The sequence below is a fragment of the Dermacentor andersoni genome, chromosome 4 (genome assembly GCF_023375885.2).
Source record: "Dermacentor andersoni chromosome 4, qqDerAnde1_hic_scaffold, whole genome shotgun sequence".
NCBI classification, from domain to species: Eukaryota; Metazoa; Arthropoda; class Arachnida; order Ixodida; family Ixodidae; genus Dermacentor; species Dermacentor andersoni.
In genome coordinates this window covers 170,192,293-170,213,901 of record NC_092817.1, presented here as the reverse complement: position 1 = coordinate 170,213,901, position 21,609 = coordinate 170,192,293, and the positions used below count along the sequence as shown (strand labels likewise).

At 45.5% G+C, this 21,609-nt stretch overlaps 1 protein-coding gene across 1 annotated transcript in view; it reads right to left on the bottom strand.

The window, feature by feature from the left end:
* LOC129386600 (uncharacterized) overlaps nucleotides 1-21,385 on the bottom strand; it is a 75,536-nt gene extending 54,151 nt beyond the window's left edge. The window contains exon 1 of the mRNA XM_055074680.2: nucleotides 21,189-21,385. The gene's annotated coding sequence lies outside the window, so the exon portion shown is untranslated. The remainder of the gene's footprint in view (nucleotides 1-21,188) is intronic.
* Nucleotides 21,386-21,609: the final 224 nt, after the last annotated feature.

Below are 21,609 nucleotides of genomic sequence, written 5' to 3'. Positions count from 1 at the left end.
GTACAACCTGTTCTTTGAAGATAGCGAGGTTACAGGATTTAAATCACATCTGCACGTCATCAACATACGGGGAATGAAACATACTTCGCGGAATAAATGAACGTAACGAAGTCATTTTTACGATAAAAAGGGTATAACTGAGTACTTCACCATCCGGAGCCCAAGTCTCTTAGATAAATGGCCGGGACAAGCATTGCGAACTCCAACACGGAACATGCTGTTGGATAAATAACTTTCGATTACGTTAATCATGTTGCCATGAATACCAAATTCAGAGAGATCTCGCAAAATTTTATAACGCCAGGTGGTGTCATAAGCCTTTTAACATCAAGGAACAGCGACAAGAAAAAATGTTTGTGGACCAAAGCTTCGCAGATGTATTACCGAACCCGCACGAGGTGCTCATTTATGGATCTACCTTCTCAAAATCTATAGTGATTAAGGTCAAGCAATTCGTTTGATTCGAGGAAGCCTTAACAGCCGGCGATAGATCATTTTTTTTCAGATAGCTTACACAGGCAGCTCGGTAGGGCTATAGGCCACTAACTTGATACGGAAGATGAATCCTTACCCTGTCTCAAGATTGGCATTGCAATGGCCTCTTTTCATGCTATCGGAATCTATGTTGGTGCCCAAATAGTATTCAAAAGGTGCAACAAAGCCTTTTCGTGTGAAGGTGTTTTATCATTAGGTACATACACTGATCAGCTTCCGGAACAGACATCTCACGGATATTCAAAGCAGCTTTGAGCTCGGAAACAGCAATAGGACGGTTGTAGTGTTCACTTCCACTGCACCTGTGTTTCAATGCACTACTTTCCCCTATATTCTTGTGCTTAAGGAAAGCTTGGGCGCAATTTCATCAAATAGAAAAACACTCGAAATGCTCTCCAAGGGCATTGTCCTGGTCTTCCCGAATCTGGCCTTGATCATCAACCAACTATGTTAATACAATGCGTTAACATTGTATAAACAGAAATTATGAAGATGCTATTTTGTTTACATTATTTGTCGTACTTGCAAACTATTAGACAAGACATTACGTAGTATTGTATAATTAGGAATTACTAATATGCTACATTGTTCATGTTTCGTCATCATCATCACAATTATCACCATCATCAGCCTATTTTATGTTCATTGCAGGACGAAGGCCTCTCCCTGTGATCTCGAATTACCCCTGTCCTGCCCAAACCAATTCCAACTAGCGCCTGCGAATTTCATAATTTCATCACCCCACCTAGTCTTCTGCCATCGTCGGCTGCGCTTCCTATCCCTAGGCACCCATTCTGTAACCCTAATAGTCCACTGGTTATCTAACCTACGCATTACATAACCTGCCCAGCTCCATTTCTTTCTTTTAATGTCAATTAGAATATCGGTTATCCCTGTTTGTTCTCTGATCCCCACCGCTCTCTTCCTGTCTCTTAACGTTACACCTAACATTCTTCGTTCCATCGCTCTTTGCGCGGTTCTTAACTTGTTTTCAAGCTTCTATGTCAGCCTCCATGTTTCTGCCCCATATGTCAGCAACGGTAGAATGCATTGATTGTGCACCTTTCTGTTCAGCGGTAACAGTAAGCTTTTAGTCAGGATCTGACAATGTCTGCCGAATGCGCTCCAACCCATTTTGGTTCTTCTGTAAATGTCCTTCTCTTGATCAGGGCCCCTGCGAATAATTGACCTAGGTAAACGTACTTCTCCACAGACTCTAGAGGCTGACTGGCGATCCTGAACCCTTGTTCCCTTGCCCGGCCATTCAACATTATCTTTGTCTTCTGCATTTTAATCTCCCGCCCTACTCTTCTACTCTCTCTGTTAAGGTCCGCCATCATTTGTCGTAACTCGTCCCCAGTGTTGCTGAAAAGCACAATGTCATGTGGAATCCGAAGGTTACTGAGATATTCGGCATCGATCCTTACTGCTAAGCCTTCCTAGTTTAATAGCTTCAATATTTCTTCCAAGCACGCAGTGAATAGCATTGGAGAGAGTGTGTCTCCTTGTCTAACCCCTTTCTTTATAAGTATCTTCCTACTTTTCTCGTGGAGAATTGAGGCAGTTGTGGAATCTTTGTAGAAGCTTTCCAAGATATGACTCTATGACTGCTGTTATGCCTATTGAATCAAATGCTTTTTCGTAATGTATGAAAGCCACATAGAGAGGTTGATTGTACTCTGCGTATTTCTCGATTACCCGATTGATGAGATGTATTTGATTCACTGTAGAGCATCCGTTCCTGAAACCTGCCTGCTCCCTGGGTTAAATGAAGTATAGTGTTGCTATTATTCTATTGGAGATTATCTCGGTAAATATCTTATATAATATTGGAATTAAGCTAATCGGCCTATAATTTTTCAATTCTTTAACGTCCCCTTTTTTGCGGATTAGTATAATGTTGGCATTCTTCCAGTTCTCTGTGGACCCTTGAAGTTCATAGGCAATTTGTACAAAGGCCTACTAGTTCTTCAAGCATTATATCTCCATCATGTTTGATTAAATCGATTGGTGTTCCTGCTACACATGCCACTTTCCCTCGTTTCATATCTTGCAAGGGCCTTCTAACTAATCGCCGGTTATAGAAGGAGCCTTCGTAACCTGCTCATTACTACTTTGAACAGCGGTGTCATGGCTGGTTTGGGTACTGTACAAGTCAGTATAGAAGTCGTCCGCTGCTTTTACTATATCTTCGATATTGCTGATGGTGTACTCTGTCTATCTTTCAGTGTATACATCTTGTTTGTCCGATGCCTAGTTTCTTTCTCAGTGTTTTCAGGCTGCGTCCATTTTTTCCTGCTTCCTCAGTATTTCTCACGTTATAATTTCGAATATCCCTTATTTTCTCCTTGTTGATTAGTTTTGACAGTTCCGCGAATTCTATGTAATCCCTGGAGTTGCACACTTTTGTTCTTTTTCGTTTCTTTATTAGTACTTTGTTACATGGAAGAGCTTAGCTACTGGTTGTCTTGGTGCCTTACCTCCCACTTCAATTGCTGCTTCTGAAGCAAGCCTAGTTACGCTTTCATTAATTGCCCCCCTCTATGTCATCTTGATATCTCTGTTCTATGGGTCAAATTTGTTTGCAAGTGCCAACCCGAATTTGTCTGTTTTACCCTTACTGCGTCTAAGTTGGCCAATTTTTTCTTGACCAATTTTAGACTTTCTTCAAATTGAGGTGAATCCCAACCTTCACTAACATATGATCACTGCACTTTACCTTGCCTAACACTTCTACATCTTGCACTGTGCTGGGATCGGCATAAAGTATGAAATCAATTTCATTTGTTGTTTCACCATTAGGGCTTTTCCAGGTCTGCTTTTTGTTTTATTTTTCGCATTTTATTTTTGTGCTTCCATTTTCCCACTCCCCTCTGTAACTGCCTCGTGTCTCGAGGGTAGCATAAAATGAAAAAAAAAACTGCAAGTGTTAAGAATCCCCACTTATTTTTTTTTACTTAGTTTCATACGTCTGCTTCTTGCATATATGAATTAATGCCGGAGATGCACTTCGGCCAGTTCTCCCTTTTAGCAATACGTCGTGTTCACGTGTCACGTAATTTGATGTGTTTAGAGCTTATGGCGTTCTCAGCCATTGGAGAATCACGCAGGGGACACCATGCCTTGTCCTGCCTCCTGTGCGCTTTTCTACATTCCTTATTTCGCCTGAGATGTGTCGTTTAAAAGCCGAGCCTTTAGTTTGTGGGATGTATACTGATGTGGCCACAACTGAAAACGCTCTTACATGTGCTACTGCATTATGAATACTGAGGGCACGGACATCATCCTAACTAGGTAAGTTCGTGAAATCTCGTCCGGTTGCCTTAATCGACTTTCCATCTTGGTATATGGGGATAGCATGCATCTGGTTTTGTCTGTTTCAAAAACATCGAGAAATGATAACTTCCCTAAAGGTTTTTTATGACGTTCTACTCTAGATACGCCATGAGCGTACCTGATGCTACGCTAATGTCTATGGAGGAGAACGTTTCATGTGCACCGCTACAGAATGTTGGCTCTTTTAAATAAAGTGTACCGCACTTGAGGAAACAAGAAGATTTTCTATTAGGCGGTTTCTCAAATCATACGAGAGTCTCCCCATGCGGTGCTGTGCAAGTTTGTATCTATTACGAATCTATAGGGTTTGGAAAGTTCGTCGATCAGGGTCTGAAATTCGGTTCTGTGGAGTTGATATCAAGGAGTTATGTAAATAGAAGCGAGTTTCACCAACTTATCGAACAGTAGTGCACGGACAAAAACTGCTTCAAGAGATGTTCGGAGTTGTAATTGCTAGTAGGCAACAGGTTTATATACTGTTATAGCAACTCCACCCGACGAGGGGAGAACATAATTGCGACGTTTCCGAAAAATGGCGTATTCTCTAAAGAAGCTTGTCTGCAGCTTTTAGGCGTTTCCTGTACGCACAGCACGTTTGGACGTAGCTTAAAGAAGTTCTTTAACATCATGAAGATTGTGAAGATGTGCCCTAAGATTCCACTGCAATAACTGTGTTGCCATATGGCAGAATACATGTGTGCTGCGTGTAATATAGGAAAGTTAACTCACAGAACCCATTCCGGACCATGTGATGCGAGGTTCCTCTTTTTTTAGCCATTGAGATATTCTCGACGCTCCTTCGGCACTGGTCGCAGCGGTTAACTGGAAGTTACATCAATTGCCTCTTGCTGGAGTTGGACACGCGCTCTTGTGAGCGGCGCGTTCGCCTTGAAGGCCCCGCCTCGGGGGACATTTGAGGCCACCAACCCAGAGATTGACGGGCCCTTCTTAGATGGCAGAGCAGCATTGGCTGAACCCGCCGAAGGGGCTGGTGGCCCAACCACAGCTAGACTCTTGATGGGCAGGGCTGAAGCCGGAGTCTGCTGTGGCACTGCCCGCTTGCGCGCCGCATCAGCATACCCTGCGGTATGAGGAAATTAGCATTTTCGCGCTTCCTTGAAGGAGATGTTTTCTTGCGATTTTACATTTATAATTTCTTTTTCGTTTTTCCATGTAAGACAAGATCGGAAGCAAGCTGCTTGGACGCCGTCGCAGTTCGCGCAATGTAATGTGCTTTCCTAGTTGTATGAGGGATCATCTTGGTCGTAACACCTCGCACAGTCTTGGCGGCCTCGCCAGCTTTGTGAACCGTAAAAAAATTATGGGGTTTTACGTGCCAAAACCACTTTCTGATTATGAGGCACGGCGTAGTGGAGGACTCCGGAAATTTCGACCGCCTGGGGTTCTTTAACGTGCCCCTAAATCTAGGTACACGGGTGTTTGTGAACCGTAGCCATATCGTTGACATCAACTACGGCCCGACGCAAATCTTAATGCATCCTGCCTCGATGGTTTCGGGGAGAACGCTGGAGTCGAATGTTAGTATGAGATGTTTCGTTGGACATTATTCACGTTCTCGTCTCTCCATCGTTTCAGAAGCTGTCTTGGTAGTTCAATAAAGTTATCTTCTGAAATAAAACATTGAACAGTTTTTATTCCGTGGCCTTTGGCTAAGGTCATCGGGATGTCCTCACGTGACACTAGACGTGAAAGCTTTTCGTACTGCTTGTTGATGCGCAGTTTCAACAGGTCACCACTGGCCATCTTCGTGGCTTTATACCCTGGCTCTGGAGAATGTATTAGAGATTTCGCTAAGAGAAAAGGGTAGATCAATCTCGCTGTCATTTCTGCCTTTTCACTGTGGACTGCATGATATCCGGGAATGTTTTCTTTTTTTGCAAAAAGACTGGAAAAGTTCATCGGTGCACCCTCTTTCTTGACGACGACCGGGAAGTTGTGGAAATTGTTCTGGTATATATATATGCCGGTATTCAGCAGAGGTACGGGCGACCCACCACAGAGCCCAACGAGCGAACGCGACAGGACTATGTTCTTTCTGCGTCAGTTAAAAACTCTGCTATAACCCAATCTGAATAACCAAGGGTGGTTACGGCACACTATGTTAGCCCTTGCCGCCTAAAAATTTGGAAGCGAGGAACAGTGAAGGGAAGACAGCAATGATTGAAAGGGGGAGAGAAAGATTAAGATTGAAGAGGAGGACAGGAAAAGGCAACTCCCGATTTCGTCCAGATTGATCATTCTGGAGGTACCATCTATGCGAAGCAGTGAAATTGGATTTATTAACGCTGCAGCAGACTTCTACAGGGCCAAGAAAGGCAGTAGTTAGGACTGCCATTCGGAGGTCGATTGCACATACTTCGAACATTTGTTTACGTCGTTTACGTCTAAACTGTTGTCCAACATCCCCGCCAATAGCGTCATTGTTATGGACAATGCACTGTACCATAGTGTTGCTCCAGAAGAAGTGCCCACAGCGTCGATATGAATAGGTGACATCAAAGCGTGGCTTAAAAAGAGAGGAATTGATTGGAGCTCAGATATGGTTCGTGCCTAACTGTTGGGACTTTCAAAGAAAGTGAGCGCGCCCTACGCTGGCGCTGTGTACTGTATTGCTGCTTCAAACAGTCATGAAGTGTTAAGATTGCCTCCATACCACTGTGAATTTAACCCGATCGAGAATGTATGGGGCGCGGTGAAAGGCTACGTAGCCATGAGAAACAAACAGTTTTCTTTGGCGCATGCTAAACAGTTATTACCAGGTGACTGGCATCAGTAACCGAATAAATTTGGGCAAACTGTTGCGCACATGTTCAGCATGTCGAAGATGGGGCCCGGGAACGGGATTCAATTATCGATAATCAAATCGACCCGGTCAGTACTGGCACTGGTGAGTCTTCTGACCAGTCAAGCTCAGTGTTGAGCGGTATCGTATAGTGCTGGCTTACGGGCACCTATAGCAAATACCATGGCTGCTATCCTCAACTGTTTGTACGCCCAAACCCATGTGTCTCACTGTACCTTAATTTTGTAGCGCTGCTTGTAGGCTCCTGGAACATGATGGTAATACGGGGAATGTTTGCATTGCTCACCGTACGCGAAAACTGTTGATTTAAAGTTGCTTTGAAATGGAACAATGCCTCATGAAACAGAGATTGCGGGTAGCACAGAGAAGAAAGCGCAACGTCCCGTCGGTTATGTCCTTTCTATGTCTTCGAATTAGGGCTTGTTGGGTTCTACTAATGTTTAGACCCACCCTTCTGCTTTGCCTGTCCAGGTCCTGCTCACTGATCTGGACAGGCAAAGCCCAGAAGGGTGGGTCTAAAAACGAATCTGTAGAAAACTAAAGTAATCTTTAACAGTCTCGGGCGAGAACGGCTGTTTACGATAGGTAGCGAGGCACTGGAACTGGTAAGGGAATACATCTACTTAGGGAAGATAGTGACCGCGGATCCGGATCATGAGACTGAAATAATCAGAAAAATAAGAATGGGCTGGGGTGCCTTTGGCAGGCATTCTCAGATCATGAACAGCAGGTTGCCATTATACCATAAGAGGAAAGTGTATAACACCTGTGTCTTAGTAGTACACACGTACGCGGCAGAAACCTGGAGCCTTACGAAAAGGATTCTACTTAAATTGAGGACGACGCAACGAGCTATGGATAGAAGAATGATAGGTGTAACGTTAAGGGATAAGAAAAGAGCATGTTGGGTGAGGGAACAAACGCGAGTTAATGACATCTTAGTTGAAATCAAGAAAAACGAAATTGGCATGGGCAGGTTATGTAATGAGGAGGGAAGATAACCGATGATCATTAAGGGTAACAGACTGGATTCTAAGAGAAGGGAAGTGTAGCAGGGGGCGGCAGATAGTTAGGTGGGCGGATGGGATTAAGAAGTTTGCAGGGACAACTTGGCCACAATTAGCACTTGACCGGGGTAGTTGGAGAAGTATAGGAGAGGCCTTTGCCCTGCAGTGGGCGTAGCCAGGCTGATGATGATGGGTTCTACTGAATATTGCTGAAAAATAAACTCGTGCGTTTATTATTAAGAAAGCTGAAGTATACATTTTTTTCATTGCGTACAAAATTCATCATTTACATTTACAGAGCGTATCTGATGTCGGTAAGGCGGTTGTAATGCAAGCGACCACAAAACAATATTTTTTAATCAACATTTCTAATGAACAAAGAAAAAAAAGGGAAGAAAAACTTTGCCATACGGAGATTCAAATCCAGGCCCTACGTAGCCTGCAGCCCCCGGGCGCACGCCTTCTACCACTCAGCCACATCACGCGCGGAGTGCTACATTTTTTTTTTTGCTGCGGCCTACTGCCGTAGCCTCCAGCTTGCACTCTTTAAAAAATTTACACCTTTTGGGTTGTATTTTGTCCGCAAACAATAATTGTCATTTGTCTTGCGCGCATTTCCTTTCTTTAAAGCTGCTAGCCCTGTGCTTTCTAGTCACAAACGGCTCGTGCTTTATAAGCTTGACATAGCATTTTCTATAGGAGAGTAGCGAGGGCCGAGTTTTCAAGACAGGAAACACAAGCAAGGGGGATGACGATTCGATTATTGTTTGGGGAGAAGATAAGCGCCAAAGGGTACAAACTTTTTAGAGGGTGTTGCGTGCTACACTCTTAAGAGAATTACACCCTTTGGGGTTTACCTTGTCCCACAACAATATTCGTCATCTGTCTTGCCCGCGTTTCCTTTCTTTAACGCTGCGAGCCCGGTACTTCCCAGTCACGAACAGCTTGTGCGTTATCAGTGTGACACAGCATTCTCGAGAGGAAAGTAGCGAGCACCGAGTTTTCATGAAAAAAAAAAAGAGGGAGCAAAGCAGATGATTAATGTTGTGGGACAAATATACACACCGAAAGGTGCAACCGTTTTAGGAGTGTATATATGAAAAGGAGTATAGGGGCCCACATTACATAGCTTCTCTGGTCATCCTTCTACGCAGAATGGAAGGGCACTGATTTTTTTTTGCGCATGTGCATGGGGTTGCGCCGGGGGAGTTTTCAGCGTACAGGCGACAGACCGACCTACATATCGGCTAGCCATATGCAGCTTCGCTGTAAAAGAAAACTACGCCCGCCACCACATTCAAACAAACACCGACGTGCAAACAACGCAACATTTGAGGGTCGAGTATTGTACCAGGTGATCTTTACGAGCGTGCCTTTCTGTGCACATCAAGGGGTGCATTGCGTTGCAAGTGATAGCGGCGCCAGTATGATTGGCGCTGAAAAAAGGTATTTATTGATAATGATAAAACAAAATAGAGTTGCTCTTTTTTTTCTCGCCACGCGTAAATAATGTTGAATTGGCATTTTATTTTCGCTGAATATTTAAATCTGTATATCATTTTTATTAAACAGGTTTATTTGTTTCCCAATGTTTTTTCGCTGCTTACATAGTCGCGCTTCAATCGCTGCTTCCATAACCACCATTTCTGGTGTCAGTGAGAAATTGTTCTGAACCGCTTATCGTCCGAAGCTTCGCGACCTATTTGCATTGAGCTTGGCCACGCTGCACAGTCTGTTAGCTTTGTACTAAGAGTGTGCAGTCTCAGTGTCATCTTTTCAGTCATTTAGGCGAGATATGTTGTATGAATCGCTGCAGAATTCGAAACATACGTTTAGTCGCATTGCAGCGGCGGAGGAATGGTAAAGAGGTACGCAAAAGCTACTGGAGCCGTGCTTGCTTGAACGATCACGATGGGAACCGTGCGTTCTGGTTGGCTTGGCCACTGGCTCTTACATCATGTTATCGCACATGCTGCAGCTGAAGGACAACTTTAAAAGCTATTTCACATCGTGGGTGGTGCTCGGCGATATAAAAAATGCCAACACATTTCATCTCGTGATGCACATGCGGGTCATTGCGATTAGCACAGAAGCAGTGCAGCAGCAACACACCGCATTTCCGCCGCTGAATCGCTCCACGTAATAATCGTGCAAGCAGTGGGCTCCTCTCTCTCGCGCTTCTCGCCGGACACGCTGGCCATTTACCGGCGGCGACACTGCGAAGCACGCGCACGGCATGCGTGTGAATACATATTCTGCAAAGATTATGTAAACGTACATGATGCAGGCTCGAATGGGTGGAGCACTGGATAATGTTTACTGTATTTCCTTTTTGTCGTCATTTAAGGGCATCACATGCCCTATCTCACATACTGAATGATCCATGTACACCAGACGGATGGTTTCTAACCCGGCTCCCTGAACCGAGCAGCCCGATGCTGTTCCGATTGGACAATGTAATATACCCAGTCACCGAAGTTGGCGGTAGGACGGCTCGAGAAATGGGTAGACTGGCAAATGCGGAAATTGTATGACAGATCTCAAGAATACTAATCGCAATATAAACGGCTCGGATCTGAACATTGGGGACAGAACGGGATCTAATGGCGAGAGCTGACGGGCACATGCGTGTCGTATGAGAAATGCGCTAACTGAAGATTTCAAAACACATTCCCAAATCGCTAAGTCAAATGGAGTGTTCCGTTACTGAACTTTAAAAATTTTATCGTTGTTCATAAGGGTATTTGACGAAACTCACATTCGGCCTCCTTACTGTAGCACATAACATTTTAAAGCATGCAGTGCCAATCTTTGCAAGATGTGTCGTATGTGGTGGCCCTCATCGTGTCGGCATTTTCACGGTCGCGCACAGTACCCAATGCTTGGAAGACAGTGTTCAATGACTCTGTAACTGTCGTTGTGCAATAATAGAAACTCTTTGCTGGAAGCTACTACCACATGGTGGAGGAGGAGGAATACAGATTATTTTACTACAGCAGATATATTAGACCTAGGCCTCTACCAAGATGATGGCCTCGAGCCTTTGGGCCCTGGCGGCATCTTCGGCCGGCTGGATTGCCTCGAGTTGGTCTCGCCGTGCACAGCTGAGCAACGCTGCCTCCCCTGCTCTCTGGTCTTGTGTGTTTTATTCTGTGTGGGTGTCCGAGGACAAAACGAAGCAATATGTTGCAGGTCTGCCATTCCTTGATAGAATCTACATCGATCCGTGTAACGGTCCTAGGTAGTAGTGGTGGCAAGCCACCTGGTTTGGATATATATGAGATATGTTCGGATATGTTTGTAAGAGGCGCCATGCCGTCGCTTGCCACCTACTTATAGAGGAGTGGGCTAGGCAGAAATGGGCCTTTCCCAATTAATAGTGTTTGATGATCTCGTTAAAGCTGGTCATCCGGTCTCTCTCCTTTCCCCACATTTGCGCGCCACCTACTCGGTCCGTCAGTTCTCTAGCCAAGTTGTGTGCTCTTTCGTTCCCGGGAAGGGAGGAGTGTGCGGGTGCCCATATAATGTGAACATCTCGATCTTCATGAAAATTGGTCATAATTCTCGGTGCTTCCGGCGAGATTCTCCATTTAGCATAGCTCTTGACTGCAGTCTTGGAGTCACTGACTACGATGTTAGCCTCCGTGGAGGCCACTGCCAGTCCTACGGCAGCCTCCTCCGTCTCCTCCGTCTTTCCTGTTCTTACAGTGGCACTAAATCTGGAGTCACCCTGCAGACTCGCAGCAACTATCGGCATACTCTATTTGTGTACTCCGCCGCGTCCACACAGACCGCGTTCCTGGCACTACGGAATCTTTTGTGGAGAGCTCTCGCTCTTGCGATTCTTCTATCTTGGTGAAACTCCTGGTGCATGTTTCTGGGGATTGGGGGTATTGATATGTGTTCCCCTATTTTCCTTGGGAAGTCTCTCCACACTTCGTGCGTGCTGTGCTTCGTAGATTATTCCAATGTCATCTAAGATGTGTCTCGCCGTCAAACTATGTGCAAGTCCCTCATACTGCGTTACTCTCTGGGCCTCAATAAGTTCGTCTAGTGTGCTGTGCACGCCTAGCACCAGGAAATTCTCATTTGACGCATTAGCCGGAAATCCCAAGGCTTGCTTATATGCCCTTCTAATGATGTGTTCTATCTGGGCTTTCTTCGCAGCATAGAACACAATCTAATTCGATTAATAGAAACATTCGTACTCAGTCGTATCGTATATGTGGTCCCACATGGAGGGGAATAACTTTTTTATAGATCAAAGCATTATTTTTACATTCGGCAAGCCTACATGACAAGGCACGACTAATCTAATATTTGTCGTCGTTAAAACGCTGCCAATAACTAAAACAGACATCATGCTCTTTCTTGTCCTGTTGTCAAAACTACCCAGGAAGGTTTTCTGAAGGTGACGCCTATTTAATTTTCATTGTCGAGTGTGGTGGCCTCAGCCAGCTATGTGTAAAGTAAAGGAAGGTGCGAAGCGCTGCTGCGCAGTATTGGTGGATTGCAGTGCAGGGGTGCTATGCAGGATGCGCCGAGTTTGGCGAAACTCGGGATCTTCACGAGCTCTGGCGACACCCCAAGATGAAAGCACAAATGGTACCGAGACACAGTTTATCTTTCGAGAAGCCTCCAGTTTCATTGGTTTATCTCGATTCACTCTGAGTGGCTATCATTCCTTGGGCGTTGCCTTCTGGGCGGTCGACAAACTGGGGCTCACGTGATCATACCGTCGGTGCATGGTCGCGCCTTCTTTCACTTGTTTGTCGTTCCACCGAGTGCATTACACGCACAAGCGAGTTATAAAACAAATGCATTTAATACAATATTATTAGTTAAACGTGGTTTAAAAGCATTTTAAAGCTTACAAGATGTACACTGAATGTGTATTCGACTAATTTGTAATTTAGTACGCTTCGCATTAGACCACGAGGGAACGCTGTGGTGGCGTCATCACATACATTCATCGGGTGAGCATGGCGGCTAAACATCGAAGAGGCCCAGTGTAAACAAACTCGTACAACGAGCTTGCAGTGCGCGACGTAGTGATCAGGCTCGACGATGACCACTATTTCTTGGATAGTTCTGTTCCTCCGTGAGCAATCTTTCCGTGCACCCCGAAAGACTGCGAATAGCTTAGGCGATTTTACAGATCGCAACGCGTACTTACTGTTCACGGCACAATCCTGAACAAACAACTTATCCGGTGCTGCTTCTGTGAGTGCGCTGAGTTCCTCCACTCTGCGTGACTGCGAGCGTCACGAATATTGCATAGTGTGTGCAAAAGGAAGACAGCCGATATAGCTACGATGCGACAAGGAGGTGGTGCCGACGATGGATCTCGCAACCAACACAGTGAAGGAGACATCGACAAGCTGCAGATAAGTATACTTCTACTGTTTCATACTTAGCATAATAATAGTGCACGGATTAAGTCACTTCCGTAGTAACGAACTGAATGTCCAGCAGTTTAAAAAAAGGCATTGAGAGCCAATGAGTGTTCGTGCTTTTACATGTGCGTGGGCCCGCGAAAATATGGAAAAGATAAAGGTAACCTTCACTAACTTAGTGATATAACAGAAGTTCATCAGTGACATTCAGCCCGCAGAATCTATGGAAGAGTATCTTTATCCAGGTGAAATATCAATAGCAGGTACTGATATAAAGCAGGAAACTTATACAAAAATTTCATGGGTTGAACAGCACATGGGAGGCATTACCGAATTGTGATCGCCACGTTACCGATATCCTTGAAAAATGTTTAGAATCGTTGCATTCTACCGGTTATGCAATATGGGACATAAACCTGGAGGTTAACAAAGAAACTTGAGAAGTCGAGGACTGTGCAGAAAGCGAAGTAACAAAAATTGTTGGAGGCAGCATTAAGGCAGGAAGACAGTGGCGTAGTAAACCGTGGCAACTGATATGCTAGTTGAGATTTAAAAAAAAAATGGAATCGGTGGGCAGGCCATGCACATCTTCAATCACTTGTTGCCAATTTATAACAGGTGATTACATAAGCGTGACAGAATGGATGTCAAGAAGAGAGAACTGCAGCCGAGGATGGTAGAAAATTGTGTAATGGGACAAAAATATGATGTTTGTAGGCATAGGATGCAATCAGCTCGCATAAGACGGGATTGTAGGGAGCGCCATTGATTTCGCAGTGAACAAAAATAAGTTTGTGGTGCTGACAGTAGAGACTCGTGAAGGTTCGGGGACACGTCAGCTGTTGGCACACTAATAAACATTACAATTGGCTCTGAAAAATACAACCCATTATGAAAAATAAAGCAATGTTGTCCCGACAAATTGTTTTATCATGCATACACTAAAGGCTTCCACAGTCAAGGGCAGTTAGTACCAATAGTGCAATGAGCATTTTTATTTGTAAATAATGGTTTATATGCGGTTGATTCATTCCAACAAATAACTTTTTTTGCAGCAAAACATTCTGCTGCTGGAGGCACTCAACCGCCCGGTGGCAGAAGGCGAGCGCCAGGCACATGCTCTTGAGAGTGTGGCAAGGTCCAGAGGGCTGCTCTGCAACAGTAGGATCAGTGCACTCACTGCTTTCCAGTCGAGCCCCCAGAACACACCTTATAAAGGAGCTTTCAGTTTATTATTTTGTTTATTATTCAAGAGCATGAATAAAATTATTGCAGTAAACATTGTGCTGTGCATATTGGGACACTTGTAACATGCACTTTATGTCTCTTCAAAATGGGCAAACACATAAGACAACCTGGACCGTGTAAATGAAAAAGACACTAATGCAGCATATACGTCATTGTGCTGTTTGTTCTTTCTATGTGCAAGAATACAGTGGGTGTTGATTAGCCACAAGATGAACGGTGTGTGTATTTCACAATGAAAAGACAGGAAACGGCATGACCTTAATAATGCTATCACCTATAGACTGTGCACATGAATGCAACACTCCCCGATTTAAACGTGCCATTACATGCATGTTCGATACCACATATTCTTTAACAATGTCATATATTTGCATGTACTAATTTTCACACAGCTTAAGCGCATGCATAGCTCACTTGTGATGTATCCATTTCATAGGCCAAATAATTGTACACTTTGTCCTTTTGTGTTGTATGAAAAGCGGCATCCTCTAGTCGGATACAACTTCACAAGACAGGAGAGGCCCTGCCCAGATGACCAAAGCGCAGCAGCCGATTGCCTCCACATAGTCCCTCTCTAAAGAGCGGGTATTAGTGCGTCCAGCGGCACGACGTCAGTGTAGAGTGTGTGCCCATTGGTGCAGGCTTGTGTTCACCTGCCGTTGAAGTGCAGATTCTGCGGCCTCCTAAAGTTATATCTGACCATAGAATCACGTAATGCCTTGCACTGGTTGCATAGACTTTAGCAACTTGATAGCACACAATGATCAGGAACAGAAATCTATAAAGGCACCCAAGCAAAGCTGGCTGGCCACACTTCTATTATGAGGGGCTGTAAACAGTTCTCACCAAATATTCCCATGACATCCTTGAAAAAGAGGTGGTGTTTGGCACTTTAGAATCAAAAACAGATTACAGTGAATGCTGTGTACCACGTTAAAACAAACTGACCTTGGTTATCTGCACAGCATGTAATGAAAGCTTGTGCTTCACATAGGAAACAAAGTGCTCTGTCCAGTACAACTGTCGAGTTTGCTGTGGCACCTATTATGTCATTAGTGTCGACATACAAATTTTCAAAGGCGATTCATTTCACCATTATTTTTGTATGATGGTTCTTTCAATCAGTGCTTGTATTACATGAGCAGGTGGGTTTGAAAGCAAAGCTTTGTTTGCAAACCTTCAGACTTCCATAATTGTGTGGCAAGGCACTGGCATGGTGTCGAATAGCTTACACTTCCTCGGTCCTGCACCGAAGAGGCCCAATGCTCTACTTGAAGTTGGACCGCACAATTCGACGGCACACAAAGAAGAATAACACACCCAGCAGAGCGTTCTGCTGTGTGTATTTCTCTTCTTTGTGTCCCGTCGAATTGTGGTGCAATTCAGCTACAAGCTTCTATACCGATACAACGAGTCTTCAACCTCACCAATGATCTAGTTATTAAGCCACAATGGCACACATCTTTGAAATGTCCCAACACGAAGTAGCTCTCCAACAAATCACCGCAAGCATAAAATTTTGCAGCACAGGTGTATGTACGTGCCATATTCTGTACCACTAAACTCGCAGGAATTAAAGGGGCAAGCATTAACCAGCCTTACTGCTGCCGTTGCCATCATCATCATGACACCAATAGAAAGACAGTGCTGCGTTTCAGTAAAGGGAGTGCCGGAGGGAAAGGCGTGACAGCGAGGCTTGAGGCTTACAATAAAAATAGCATTTACAAGACATGTTCAATGCCAAAATATGTTGCATATCACTCATCCTACTTTGGAATTGCGGCAAGCTTTTACACGTTTGAGCATGTCACAGTTTGTGTAATCATTGCTCTAAAGCTGTACAAAAGGTCTATTCAATCTGCAATCTTTATTTTTATCATGGCGGGTTAAAGACCCACTTTTCATTGGCATCTGCACCACATTTCTCCCGATATGTAATTTTGCCTTGGTGGTTCACGACATCTTCACGCACACCGAGTTCTGCAGAGCATTGGATCTGCATTGTTCTACTGCTGAAGAATTAGAGCCCTATATGAGACGAAAATATAAGATTTGTCCATACAGAACAACGCTGCCCCCCCCCCCCCCCCAAAAGAAATACACTGAACCACTGGCACATGCACCAACAGTGCACACAGCAAACACTCTGAAGTAGTTTCTTCATGCAAGCCAGCACACTAAGATTCTCAATGCATTTTCATTTTGCCATAAATGCATAGGCACAACCGGCTTGGCGCGACATCCGCATCTCGCACTGCAACAAATTGTGCAATGCCTTACTGTTTCATAGTGTGGCCGATAGATGACGCATGACCAAAATTCAGCATTATGCATACTAAGTAACTTGTACTAAGTACTAAGTAATCTCATAAAAAAAAGCAAGTTCTTTATGAGATTAGCATTCACAGGGTACTTCACACAATTTGTGATATCCATCTATCTATTTATACTTCATTAACCTCTTTCCCCAAAAAAGTGAGCCATTTGGAAGGCACCTTGATAGACAAGTAGAACAATCGGTAAAAAGTCAGCAACCAGCGAAAAAGTCAGTATTATAGGCTGCCGCATGTGTGACGTCGGAAACACAAAATTTAGGTCGGCTACAGAGAAGTGACAAATTTGGCAATATGGTGCGTCTAGACATTGCTACAATGCTAATCAGAGTAACGCTGACATTGAAGGCACCTTAATTCCTACGTACGTTGCGTCGACACACCCGACTACGTTCGCAATGTCTCCGCGAAGAAGCGTTTTTTTTTATAAATGCCCGCTCAGCCGCAGTCTTCGGGAAAGCCAGCCACCGCTTCCGCACCGCCGCATCAATAAGCGCATCAGACATCTCTGACAAAGAGGCTCGCAATAGTTTGATGACGTCCAATGTAACGCTCGGCGCCGACGCTTCCCTGAAAACTCCCCAGTCCCGTAGAAACGGAGGGCGCAGAGGACTTGCTCTTCAACGGTGAGCGAATGAAGCCCGCCACGCTGTTTCCACAGACGAGAGTCTTCGCCTAGCTCGTCACACAGCCAGCGCACTGATGTCTTCGACAGGCCAAGATGACGCTGAAACTCCACGGCGGTCATGTACGCGAACGGGTCCAGACGGTCATACTGACGCTTGCTGCCGCTGGCTGCAATAACACAGGCTGCTGCTGCCGCCGCCATGTTCCCGAGTTGAACTCGGAGGGGGTTTCGCGATGTACGAGTTTAACACGAGTTCGCCTGTCAATCAAAGCCAGAGGTCACGCCCTGCGCGAGGCATGTAACTCTAGTGCGCGCACCCACCAAGGTTGGGCCACGCCCAACTTATCTTTCGGCAACAGCGACGCGGTGCCGAGCTGAGAGGCATCAACAATATTCACCACCGACATAAAACACGCACAACACACTGTCATCGGTGATGTACTGCGCACTACTATCAAAAACAAAGCGTTGACTGTCGCTGGCTTCTCGGGCTGAGATGGCCCCACAGCACGGTTTCATTGCCTGCATTGTGGCGACGTAGCGCACAGTAAATAATTATCGGCACGTCACTGTAGCTGCTTGCAAGGCGTCGATGCGCCGAGGGTGACGACGATGCTGAGGAGTGCGTATCGCAGCAGTCGTTTGAGATGGCTGCTCCGTCATCGGTGATGTATCGGAGCCACAACGTCGTAAACACGATCAGCGTCCGAGAATCGCTCGCTCTTCTAGACCCAGGGCAATGGCATTCCTTCATCACAAGCACTGCGCACTCAACAGTTCCACCACCTTCCTCAGTTCGAAGTCTCATTTCATAGCCGCACACAAGAGCCCTCACCTGCCAAAATGCGATTCCTGCGGTGTCGTTACGATATCCTTCTGCGATCGCTGCTGGCTCCAGCATAAGTAATCCGCAAGCACCTTGGTGCGCACAAAACACTCAAATACTGCGTACATGCGCTCAGAGGCACTTTCAGTGGGCAAGCGATGACATGCGATGAACTGTGTCGATGGGAAGCACGCACTTCTTCGCAATGCATCGCCGAGGCTTCGCGCACAAAGATAAACTGGTACATTTTCACTAAACTGCGTCACTACGAGCACTACGGACCACCATTTTGTAGCGACAACCGTTGCTCCCGTATTTATGAGTAGTGTGTCGTTTTTAGTTGGTAAAGCGGGCGTCTTAAGGCGCCTGCGATGAACAGCCGTACCATGGCGCTGCGTTTCTATTCCCCTAATAGAGAAAGAGTGGTGATCACTGACATTATTGAGAATAGCACTGTAGCGCCCCTAGGCGACTTCTCACCGTATGAACTGCCTCGTGCGTGCGACCCGGTTCAATGTATCCGCTTCTAAGCTTTCGCCTCACTGTCGCCACTCGCGGCAAGAAGTGCAAAATTTAATAATTTGCTCGATCTCCGTTTGTCATCAGAAATTTCTAGCATTCAAAACGAAAAACAGACACTTAAAGAAATAAAAATGTTCGTTATTTTATTTGTTGTATTATAACGTATTCGTTTGAGCGAAAGCGTAGCTGCAAGAATGCGCCGCATGTACCCTGTTCGCATTCGATGGAGGATAGAAAGATAGTTGCCGAAAGATGAGGCACGCCCTTGACGCGCCCGGGAAAGGCGTGGCAAGCGGCTCACGGCAAGTCTGCAGACAGACAGCGGGACAGTCACGGTATTGCTAAGTTGCGATAATCCGTTGATAACAATACGCGGCGCTGGCGAGTTTCGTTGTGCAGCCGTCTGCGCTTGAAACGTGGAAGCAGCGTGCCGCGCAGGGTGCGCTCATGTTGTCATACGCGGCTTTTTGTCTACATATTTTTTTGCCTGCAGCCTTTGCGCGTTTCACGCTATCTCCGTTCACTGACTGCCGTCGAGCAAACTCGGGTAAAACTCGGGTGAACGAGAAACTCGGCGCATCCTGCATAGCACCCCAGATATAGACAACGAAAGAAAAGGCAAGACGACAGACTTGCGCTAACTTCCCACAGAAAGCTTTATTTTCGGCCACCCGTGTTCAAAGCCGCGACTCATCGCATTGCATATGCGCAATTCTCACGCTTAGGAACGCTAACTCATAAGAGTGTACTGATGGTGCGCTGACACACCTAGAGCCCAGTCGCGAAAACATTTAAGGTTCAATTATTTCACGTGGTGGTCGATCACCGCTTGTGCTGACAACAGTACACCGAGGAAACAACGGCTCACAGCAACACAAACTGCAATGACTGCAAGGGAGCCATCACGCACGCTTTTTTTGGCATTGTATGAGTGTTCTCTAGGCAGTCTTTAATACAACTCCCCATTTGACTTACGTACTCTTTGTTATATGAAAAAGGGATGCAACAAACCACGTAAACCAGGTGATGAACGGATTTTTTTCTTTTTACAGATGTGCGATGCACCGCGATATTTCATTTGATTGCACAATTTTATAAGCTTCTGAGCTGCAGAGAACACAACTTTAACTTTAGAATTATCTGTAATTTTCTTGATACTGTGAGACAGCTTATGGATGTAGAATAGGACAGCCACGTTTTATGTCTGTCAGATGGAGTGACCCCATAAAAACCACTCGGCGCACACACTTTTCTGAGGAGAGATTCCGCAACTGAACACTGCGCATGCAAAAGATGCCCTGCTAGTATCAAATGCTTGGATTGGCAAAGAAAACTAGCTTCCATCTGATGAGGACTTAATTTCTCGAGTGCAGTTAGAAAAATATAATAATCCCTCTCTTGACTAATATTGAACGTGCGGAGGCATACGACAGAACTGGCTCATTGGTACGAGGTTTGCAACACCAGCAAGTATGCTCTGGGAGAAAAACTAGTTCGGTGCGAAGGAACTTAAAAGTGCTATTAGTAGGTACCTCACAGGTCAATTTAAAGGACTTGAAGTAGCCCATAAATGACCCGAGAACATTAAGATCCCGCGGCTGCATCGCATCTAATACTTCTTCAAGAAAGATAACAGTCATCTTCGTACCTAGATTTTTAACAGCCTCTAAACGTGCGTACGCCGAGTGGTGGTCATGTGGTCACTGCATCTGACAGACATAAAAGTGCCTTTCATAGCCTACATTCATAAGATGCGCAGGTACCATTCATTTACGAAATAAATATGCTTGTCGAGCTTGCGTTCCTCAGGAGACGCGGGGTTCTTGTTACCAACAGCAATTGAAATGCTGGGATTTTCTATGCCAGAACCGCTTATCTGCTTATGGTACACGCCGCATTGAGGAACCTGGTATTTTAACGACACGGGGTTCTTTTTCAGTGCCCCCAATGCGCAGGTATGTGAGCGTTCTTGCACTCCGCCCACATCGGAATGCAGCCGCCGTGGCCTGTATCGAATCTGCGACTGGGTGCTCAGACAGTGCAATGCCATAGCCACTGACCCACTACGGCGGGTTTTTCGTAGGGATGAATAACCAACACTGTACTTGAAAACGATTAGGGTCTCTCACCTTGTTAATAACGCCATATCATTAACTCAGATTCAGTGCGCTTTTGTAATTCGCAATGGCAGCTACGACTCCGGAACAACGCTCCCGATTACCGCAAAAATGAGTGGCCGCTTGCTTTTCACGATACAGCAATAGTGGCATAAAATTTGTGGCAAAAGGCACTTTGGCAGGGCTTATTGGCGCAGAGCGCTAACCCGTTCAAACATGGCGAATGCAAGGTTCTTAACGTAACATGAACAGTCCATCGGTGGCGAGACTATGTTGACTTCGTCATCAATGCGGTGCGTGAGCGACATTTCCAGCAATAATATTTCTCTGCAGTAGGACAATTAATGCGCGTGTTTCTCGGCCGAGTTCCCGAGAAATTCACAGCAGCGAATGTTGGAAAAGTTGAATAAGACCAGTTGTTTAGCCAGGAAAGGAGAAGACAAATACCGCCCTTACCTGTGAAAAGCGTATGGGAGACCTGACTAGAGCTTGGAACCCCACCGCATTCGCCTGCTCAAAGGCGAGCGATCCCAAAGCTTCCTTCTCAGCAGCGCCGCACCTTAAAGCAAAACTTGAACTGCCCTATTGTGGGCAATATGATTGGAGAGAAGCGCGTGTTAGATAGCGGTGAACACGAGCTCGAGCAAAACACAGCGACCACCGTCGAAAACAAGATGAAAAGGGACCAGCTAATAGCTGTTACGTGAGCCGGTGGCACCCCCGTCTGACTAGTCTGCAGCTGGCTGTGATAACGCCTTGAGATGACAAGAAGACTGACAATGCGTTCGAGTGTAGCGCTAAACGGCTTTTTCGGTTTGGTAATGCACATTGCCAATGACAATGTAATTCTCAGCTGCGTAAATAGAAAAGACGGAGG